Genomic DNA, 9,925 nt, shown 5'->3' with positions numbered 1-9,925 from the left:
ATTTTAAAAGTTAAGTTAGAAGGATTAACTTTTTTTTGCGAACAAGTTTAGAATTAACTAAACTATGTTCTAGTGATTACAAGTTTAAACATTCGAATAAGATAGCTTTATATGTATGAATTGAATGATGTATTGAAAATCATTACTACCTCAAGTTTTCTGGATAAAACTACAGGAAATGAGAAAAATGGATCTAGCTTCAAAGGGTCCTTGGATGGCTTGAAAGTTCTTGAAGCAGAATCATGACACGAAAACAGTTCAAGTAAGATTTTCACTCGAAATAAGATTGTTATAGTTGTAGAAATTGAATCAAAGTTTGAATATGAATATTACCTTGAATTATAAAGATAACCTACTGTAAATAACAAAGGTTCCTTGATCTTAGATGATTACTTGGAATGGATTAGAAAGCTTGGAAGTAGACTTGCAAACTTAGAAGTATTCTTGATTTTTATGAAACTATACTTATGGAATTTATGAAGAACACTTAGAACTTGAAGATGGAATTTGAGAGAGATCAATTAGATGAAGAAAATTGAAGAATGAAAGTGTTTGTAGGTGTTTTTGGTCGTTGGTATATGGATTAGATATAAAGGATATGTAATTTTGTTTTCATGTAAATAAGTCATGAATGATTACTAATATTTTTGTAATTTTATGAGATATTTCATGCTAGTTGCCAAATGATGGTTCCCACATGTGTTAGGTGACTCACATGGGCTGCTAAGAGCTGATCATTGGAGTGTATATACTAATAGTACATACATCTAAAAGTTGTGTATTGTACGAGTACGAATATGGGTGCATACGAGTAGAATTGTTGATGAAACTGAACGAGGATGTAATTGTAAGCATTTTTATTAAGTAGAAGTACTTTGATATGTGTCTTGAAGTCTTTCAAAAGTGTAAGAATACATATCAAAACACAACATGTATATACATTCTAATGGAGTCGTTAAGTCTTCGTTAGTCGTTACATGTAAGTGTTGTTTTGAAACCTTTAAGTTAACGATCTCAATTAATGTTGTTAACCCAATGTTTATTATATCAAATGAGATGTTAAATTATTATGTTATCATGATATTATGATGTATGAATATCTCTTAATATGATATATACATTAAAATATCGTTACAACGATAATCGTTACATATAAGTCTCGTTTCGTAATTCTTGAGTTAGTAGTCTTGTTTTTACATATGTAGTTCATGGTTAACACACTTAATGATATATTTAAATATTATTTTATCATGTTAAATATAGTGTATCAATATCTTAATATGATACATATGTATTTAGTAGACGTTATCATAACGATAATCGTTATATATATCATTTCGAGTTTCTTTACTTAGTAATCTCATTTCTTATGTATATCACACATTATTAATATACTTAGTGAGATACTTACTCATCATAATCTCATGTCAACCAGATATATATGTCTATATATACCACAACATGTAGTTTTTACAAATTTGTAACGTTCGTGAATCGCCGGTCAACTTGGGTGATCAATTGTCTATATGAAACTTATTTCATTTAATCAAGTCTTAACAAGTTTGATTGCTTAACACGTTGGAAACATTTAGTTATGTAATATCAATCTCAATTAAGATATATAAACATGGAAAAGTTCGGGTCACTACACCACCCAACACCCACCCTCCACCACCACCCACCCACCACCACCACCAACCACCGCCACAAACCACCGCCACCACCACCACCCACCCACCACCACCACCACCCACCCACCACCACCAATCATTCATCATGAAATGATTATTATTCATCAAGAAATAATTATCATTCATCAAAAAAGAATTATCATTCATCAAAATATTATCATGCATCAAACAATTATCATTCATAAAAAAATGATAACATTTATCGAATAACTTTTATAATTCATCAAATACTTATCATTCGTAAGAAAAAAATGATCATTCATCATAAAAAAACTATCATTCATCTAATTTATCTCATCAGATAGGTATCATTTAAAAAAAAAAAAAAATTATTATTCAAAAGAAAACAATAACCACTAATCATAAAATGATTATCATTCATTAAAATAATTATCATTCATCGGGAAAGAGTTATCATTCATTAAAATATTATCATTAATCAAACAATTATCATTCATAAAGAAAATGATAACATTCATCGAAAAACAGTTATCATTCATCAAATAGTTATCATTCGTAAGAAAACAATGATCATTCATCAGAAAAACAATGATCGTTCATCAGAAGAAACTATCATTCATCGAATAGTTATCATTTTTTTAAAAACAATTATTATTCATAAGAAAGCAATAACAATTCATCACAAAATGAGTATCATTCATTAAACCATTTAGCATTCAACAAACAATTATCATTCATCAAACAGTTATGATTCATAAAAGCAACAATTATAATTCATCGAAAAAAGTTATCATTCATCTAAGTTATCATTCATTAAACAGTTATTATTTATAAAAAATATGATGAATGATAAAAAAAAATTGATGAATGATATAAAAATAAGATGAATGAGAAAAAATATGATGAATGATAAAAGTTTTAGTAACAATCACATGTCAATTAGAAGTAAAAAATGTTATCATTCAAAAGGAAACAATTATCAATTTATCATTCATCACAAAACAATTATCGTGCATCAAAATGTTACCATTCATCAAACCATTATCGTTCATCAAACCGTTATCATGATTACTTTTATAAAAAAAATGGGGCATTTCGAGATTCGAACTCGGGACCTCCCGCACCGAAAGTGAGAATCATACCACTACACCAAATGCCCAATTATCAAACAATTATCATTCATCTAATTGTTGTCATTCATATAAAAAAACACTTATCTTTTATCGGAGAACATGATGAATGATAAAAAAAATATCCGATGAATGATAAAAATACTCAGTGAATGATAAATATAGCTGATGAATGATAATCGACGAAAGATAAAAACTACCCGATGAATGATAAAATACCCGATGAATGATAAAACAACTGATGAATGATAAAAAAAAATTTGATGAATGAGAAAAAATGATGAATGATAAAATCGGTGATGAATGATAATTTATCATTCATCACTCGTTTTGATGAATGATAAATTTATCATTCATCACCAAATTTTGAACGATTTTGAATGTTTTTGGATTATAAAAATATAGATTCGAAGAGCATTTTTATGCATATTAATCTAAAATAAATAATAATAATAAAAAAATATATTCATATATTGCATTATTCTTGTTTTTTTTAATACCACATTAATATCATTAATTCTCTAATTGCCACTAACAAGATCAGTGAACATAAGGTGAAAACCAAGCAAATATTATAGCACGACCTCTAGATCACTAAATGAAGACAATTCAAGTTGTGTAAACTAGTGTAGAAAACAATAATGGTACCTGCATAAAATTGACTAATTGCTTGGTTGCCCATCCAAATAGAAGCAGAGCAAGTAATGCAGAATATACTATACTTTGTTATGCAGCAACCAGTAGAACCTAATTATTCATAGAAAGACAAATGACAAATGTAACCCTGATAAGTTAAATATAAGCCCCTCACCATAAAAGGTTTAATCTTACTTCGGTTATATTTGCAGACTCCTTTACTAGGAGAAACAAAGTTATGTAAAGAACCTGCAAATCAGAAATTCAGTTTACGTACATATTGTATTAAGAAATCTGAAAAAATATATGAACAAACTACCTCACAAGCTATGCAACTGAATCACATAAACATCCTCTTTCCGTAATACAACTTGAATAACCAACTCGTGCTATCTTTCACATCTTTATGATTAGATTTCCCAACCAAGAAAGTACTGCATTTTATAAATAGGTATGTAGGTATCTGCTTTATCTTTAATAGTACAAACGTGTAAAATAAAAAATTAAAAAAGGTTAGCTTGCAAAGAAACAGATTGAAACGTGAAATCAACCAAAATATTGGATTACTTTCGATATTGAACATTCATCCGTATATCTTTCCCCTTGCACGGTTCTTTGAACTAAATCAGCTCCTCTATCATGCAGATAACTGTATGACCTGTAAAACAGACAATTGATGACAACAGGAGCATAAAATTGAGAAAAAAGAAATTGACATATATCCCAGTTGCAACCAAAATGGACTTTGACCTCGCTTGACACACTCAAACCATTAAAACACGTTTACCTTTCAACCAAACTTCATGTTTAACCTGTTTGATACTTACTGTGAATGATAGTATTCAGTGGTAATGATACGTGTCTTAATAGCGACACCTAGAAATTCACCATGAAAATAGAGCATGTTTAAGGCCCGGTGGTGGATGCAAACCCTTCTTCAAATGACTAACCTGTGGAATTAAACAATAAATATACTGTAACTTTTATGATGTATAAATGTGAAGTAAGCATCTGAGTCGCATATATAGTTAAACAATGAAGCTACAGAACCTTAGTAAACAACCTCTGATGACATCTAAACACAACTGATGTGGTGTGTAGTGTATTGTAGGTAGTAAATTGTTGCGTACCTATGGTTGATCACATTTGTTCTTTCTAAGCACACCTGCATATATTTAAAAATTAGGAGATGCATAATTATTTTAAAATGTTTGAAACATTTCTGATCTACTTAGTGCGTTGCAGCTGAACTTTGTTATTGCATTTAGTCGATGTTTTTCGGCTTTCGGCCTTAGGATGCTTTTGCTGCTGTTACTCCCCTCCTCCGATTGTTGCTGCTCCCGACCTTCGATTGATGTTGCTGCTACTACTGAAAATGGCATAATTTGTGGTGACATTTAGTATATATGTTCATTCTGTGACAACAACTATAGAGATCAGAAATTTTTAAACTGATAAATGTGAGTCATACAATATATTCTTGAGTACCAAATTCATTAATAAGTGACAACATGCAACGTACGTTACTTTTCATTTAATTTTAATCTTAAGCCAATATAAGTACAAAATCTTAATGGTAGTCTTGCAACAGGGAGACGGATCTATTGAGTCGACAATAATCATCGATTTATTGGTGACTTGACTGACTCTTAGAGTCTAAATTAAATTCCAGGCAGGATTTAAAACCCATGGAAATTTGATTCTACCATTTTCATGGTGTCAATTATTATTATTTTTATTTTAGTATTTTTATTTAAAAAAAAAAACTTTTTCCTACTTAAAGGCCGGAGGTCCTCTCGGAAGCAATCTCTTTATCCGTCGAATAAAGAGATGGATGACTTTCTCTACTCTTAAGAGTGTTTCACTCTGGGTGGAGAAATGACTTGTCTTTATTCTCGGATAGGGAAGGATTGTCTACATCTCACCTCCCCCATACACCACTCATTGTGGTATAGGGTTTTGTTGTTGTTGTTGTTGTTGTTGTTGTTGTTGTTGTTGTTGCAACAGGGAGCTTGGGGAACACAGAGAGAGGAAATATATATGCCATCCCCAACAAGGGTCTCTTAATAAACCACTTGCAACAATGATTCAATGACACTTAAATCAGATAGAAATTGATTATATATATGGGGTTCATTTTAGCCTACAAAGACTAGTTACGGAGAAATGGCTTGTTAAGGTTGAGATGCATTATTTTCAAACAAATATCTAAACAAATAGAAATTAAGAATCTAACAAGTATAATACCACTTTAGTGTTTTGGTATTAGCAAAGAGAAGGAGCATAAGCAAGTGTAGGCTTACGCTTTCAAGCAGTGGTGCCCTTTCATTTTCAGACTTTTTGTCATAGCGTCTTAATAGCTCAAGAGATGTTTCGGTGATCAGCTTAGTTGTCATGTAGGTCTCCCATGGGATGTCCCTACTCAAAACCTTAACGCATAGTATATAAAAATTAAATCAGTGACGTCGATGCTTCTAGTAACAATATAAATTATCAATCAATATAATAACAAAAACACAGAATCTATCGCCACCAAAATAGAACAATAGTTACTTAATGTTAAATTTTATGGCATAAAAGGTATGTCACCCCTATGTATTCATTTAATTGATATGAGTCTTACCCCAAGTGGTATCACTATAGTAATTTACCTCAGCAAGCGCCAGCCGCCACCAACCTATAACGACTAGGATCTTCAAGCGACATTAGAAAGATGCCTTGTAGCCTGGCTAAGTCGAACCTCTCGTTATCTTTACTGATGTTTATTTCAAGTTCTCTACTTCTACCAGCTCAAGTTCATGAATTATATGCCTATTTTGGGTGCAAGTGATTGGTATATTTTAGTCTATGATCGCACACAAACTCACGATCTAATAAGTCAAATAGTCAATATTCGTTCCATATGAGTTATATGAGACAAATGATCTCTCTTATAGATTCAAAACTCAATTAGAATCTGAAACAATCAGGGATTACTAGAGTATATCAGCCCTAGATTCCAATCAAATGAATATATCATTATTCTCCTCAGAAGCATATAATTAATCTCCGCAAAAGCATATATCAGATTCAGTTAGTGACCTAATTGATTTAATTGAAACAACAGAAACATATATAATTAAAGTAAGGCTTAAACGACATAAATATTTCTCAATTTCAATTTTATCAAGTAAACCCTAGCACCTAAATAACCTAACATACATACAAATATACAAAATATATACAATTATTGAAGCAATTAGAAGGGGAAATAAATATATTCTGCAAATTCATCATGTAAGAAACAAAATTAAAAATAACCTGAGCTTTATCGGCGAGTTGAACAACTAAACGTCCAACAGGAAGCGGAGATTCATACGTATAACCATAATTAATACATTCAGACCTCATATACCGCGATAAAACACGATCGTCGGCAGTAAGAAACAGAATTAAATTAAGGTTTCTTCGTATTAGTTCTCTTGTCAACGTCGGGTGTCGATGCTGCAGAAATTACCGTCAACAAATCATAGGAGCCATCGAGCAGTGATTGTTTGATGATTGCAGGTTTCGTCGGAGTCATCAGTGGTGGAATTGATCTAGACGATGAAGGAGACGATATAGATGATGGTTATCAGATGCGTGCTCAAGTGATGAATGGGAAGTTGTTTGAGGACTTTTATTAAATGACCATACTACCCCCTCCGCGTTTTTAAATATAAAATTGCAAAAATATGAAATGTGAGGCTTATATTCACTTATTCAGTTTGTACCCTATTTAGTGCTTATCCATGGATTGAACCATATATATATCACTATATATATACATTAAAAGAGAGTCTCGATTAGCTAATAAATATTTTCAAAACCCCCTTAATTACCATTAGATTATAAAATTACATTACAATACCCCTTGATCCAACGATCCTTAATCATCCACAAAAAAATTAGCTAATAAATCAATTTTACATACACTCAATCCCTAAAATACCCCTCTAATAAAAACACACGGTAGCTTATAACAAAATTAGGGTTCCGTTCAATTGGGATACACTTTAGAAAGACTAACAAATTGAACCCATCGATTCAAAGAGATCCTGACTCTGGTGCTAGATATCTATAATCAGAGTTGATATTAATTAGTGTTTTGTAATTGATCCATGGTTTAGGTAACACTGTGACGATCGCTCCAAATCCATATGGACGAACACGTCATTCATTGATTTCATTGCGAGGTATTTGACCTCTATGTGATACATTTTGTAAATTGTATTCGTTTGAAAAGGTATTTCATAAATGAATATATAAATTCCAGGTTTTTAACATCTGATGATTCCTACGTATAGACAATCACCATTTAAATGGTTTACAATAATACATCTGTTAACAATACGGTCAAAATAAGATACATGGTAATGGTTTGGTGAATGCAAGTTTCTTGTATATAGCATGTATGACTCCACGCACATATCTTGTATCACGTATAAGCAAACAGCGGAAGACTTCTAGAAACCTGAGAATAAACATGCTTCAAGTGTCAACACAAAGGTTGGTGAGTTCATAGTTTTAATATTACACATAATTCGTATATCAATGTGGATTACAAAAGTTCAGTTGTTTTATTCAAAACGTTTATCAATAGGTTTTACATAAAAGGTGGATCACAAGATTTCAGTTGTTTCATCCGAAACGTTTATCAATCGGTTCTACAAAATTGAGCACCCTGGTAACTAAACTTTAACGTTTATATAATTTGTACCCTTTGTATAATCATCTTAATAATACACGCAAACCAACGTGTACGCTTCTCAAATAGCATACGTCCGTTAAAAGGCTAGCGCTCTAGCTCGGACGGGGATATCAAGCCCTATGGATCCATATACTACTACTCGCGCCCACCAGTTCTTATAACTGGCAGTTACTAGTTACCAAAGCTAAGGGATTTTCGGTTCAAACTCAGTGTAGAATTTAGTATGTACTTGTATCCATTGCGTTTAAAATAAAGTGCATGTATTCTCAGCCCAAAAATATAGATTGAAAAAGCAATTAAAAAGGGAGCAAATGAAACTCACGCATATAAATATTGTATATCGGTTAATAAAGCATTTGCATGTATTCTCAGCCCAAAAATGTAGAGAGTAAAAGGGATCTTATGAAACTCACTGTTTAATATTGATATACAATATTGTAGGAAAGCACGTAGACGCATCGGAGATGATAAACACGAGGTTTGCTTCACAAAAATACCCCCGAACATTACCCATAACCTCCTTGGTAATAACCCATATTTTCCCTAGCTCTAGCTCGCTTGGAAACTCGTTTTGAAAATTACTTGGACAGCACTCCGTCGTAATATTTTATGTACATTATTATTTTTGTATCGCAAAAATAATAACACTAATAATAAAAATAATAAGATTAATAATAATAATAATAATAATAATAATAATAATAATAATAATAATAATAATAATAATAAATATTATACGGAGTAATATATGTGAAAAAAATGGAACGAATTCGACTGAATTTATAGATGTTTTCTGGATCCAGCCTCCATGCGATCGCATGGAGTTTCTTTGGTATGCTCATGCGATCGCATGAGCTTAAATGACAGCTCAAATTTGATTTGTTTTGTAGTTCGTCGACATAATTAAATATTAATATAATATATATAATTTATATAATTAATTATATATTATATTAAATTCACGTGCATAGTTGATTTGAAATTTTCGTTCCGATAAGTCGTATGTCATCACTCGACTTATGTCCCGGTTCCGGTTTCTCGAACGCATTTTCGTACGCTTAGAAAACTAGTACTTTTCGTTTTGTGACTCGTGCCTTTGTCACAATATAAACTTAAATTATCCCTAAATTATATCACTCAAATTATAACTTATACATTTGAGTGTTTTGGTCATTTACTTCTATAAATCATCGTCTCGCTATTTGTTAAAATACATTTTAAAATAGTGTTTTACTGTAGCAAAGTTACTGTAGCAAAGTCAATTTTTACTGTAGCAAAGTCAATTTCACTGTAGCAAATAGTGATTTTCGAAAATACTGTTACATTTTGAGTAATGTGGCAATTTGAAAACACTGTAGCAAATTAGTGTTTTACTGGTTCATCTTAAACGCTTTAGTTAACTTATCTAAATATCAATCGAATCAATAAACGAATGTTACTATCGTTTACTAAATAACTTGAAATCATATATATTCAAATAGATATATAAACCAATAAGTTTAATGTATGGTATCATGCAAATAAAACTTTGTTACGTTTTCAAGTTATAGTATATATATGTATCTATTTACATATAATGGTTCGCGAATCGTTGAGAACAACTGAAGGGTAATTGAATAGTTCAAAATTTTGAGATTCAACTTCATAGGCTTTGCTTATCGTGTCGAAATCATTAATCATTTAATATTAAGTTTAAATTTAGTCGAAATTTTCGGGTCATCACAGTACCTACCCGTTAAAGAAATTTCGTCCCGAAATTTGAGTGAGGTCGTCATGGC

This window comes from Rutidosis leptorrhynchoides, chromosome 11 (genome assembly GCF_046630445.1).
Source record: "Rutidosis leptorrhynchoides isolate AG116_Rl617_1_P2 chromosome 11, CSIRO_AGI_Rlap_v1, whole genome shotgun sequence".
In the NCBI taxonomy this organism is placed as follows: Eukaryota; Viridiplantae; Streptophyta; class Magnoliopsida; order Asterales; family Asteraceae; genus Rutidosis; species Rutidosis leptorrhynchoides.
The sequence above is the reverse complement of the archived record's forward strand: the minus strand, read 5'-3'. Positions refer to the sequence as shown.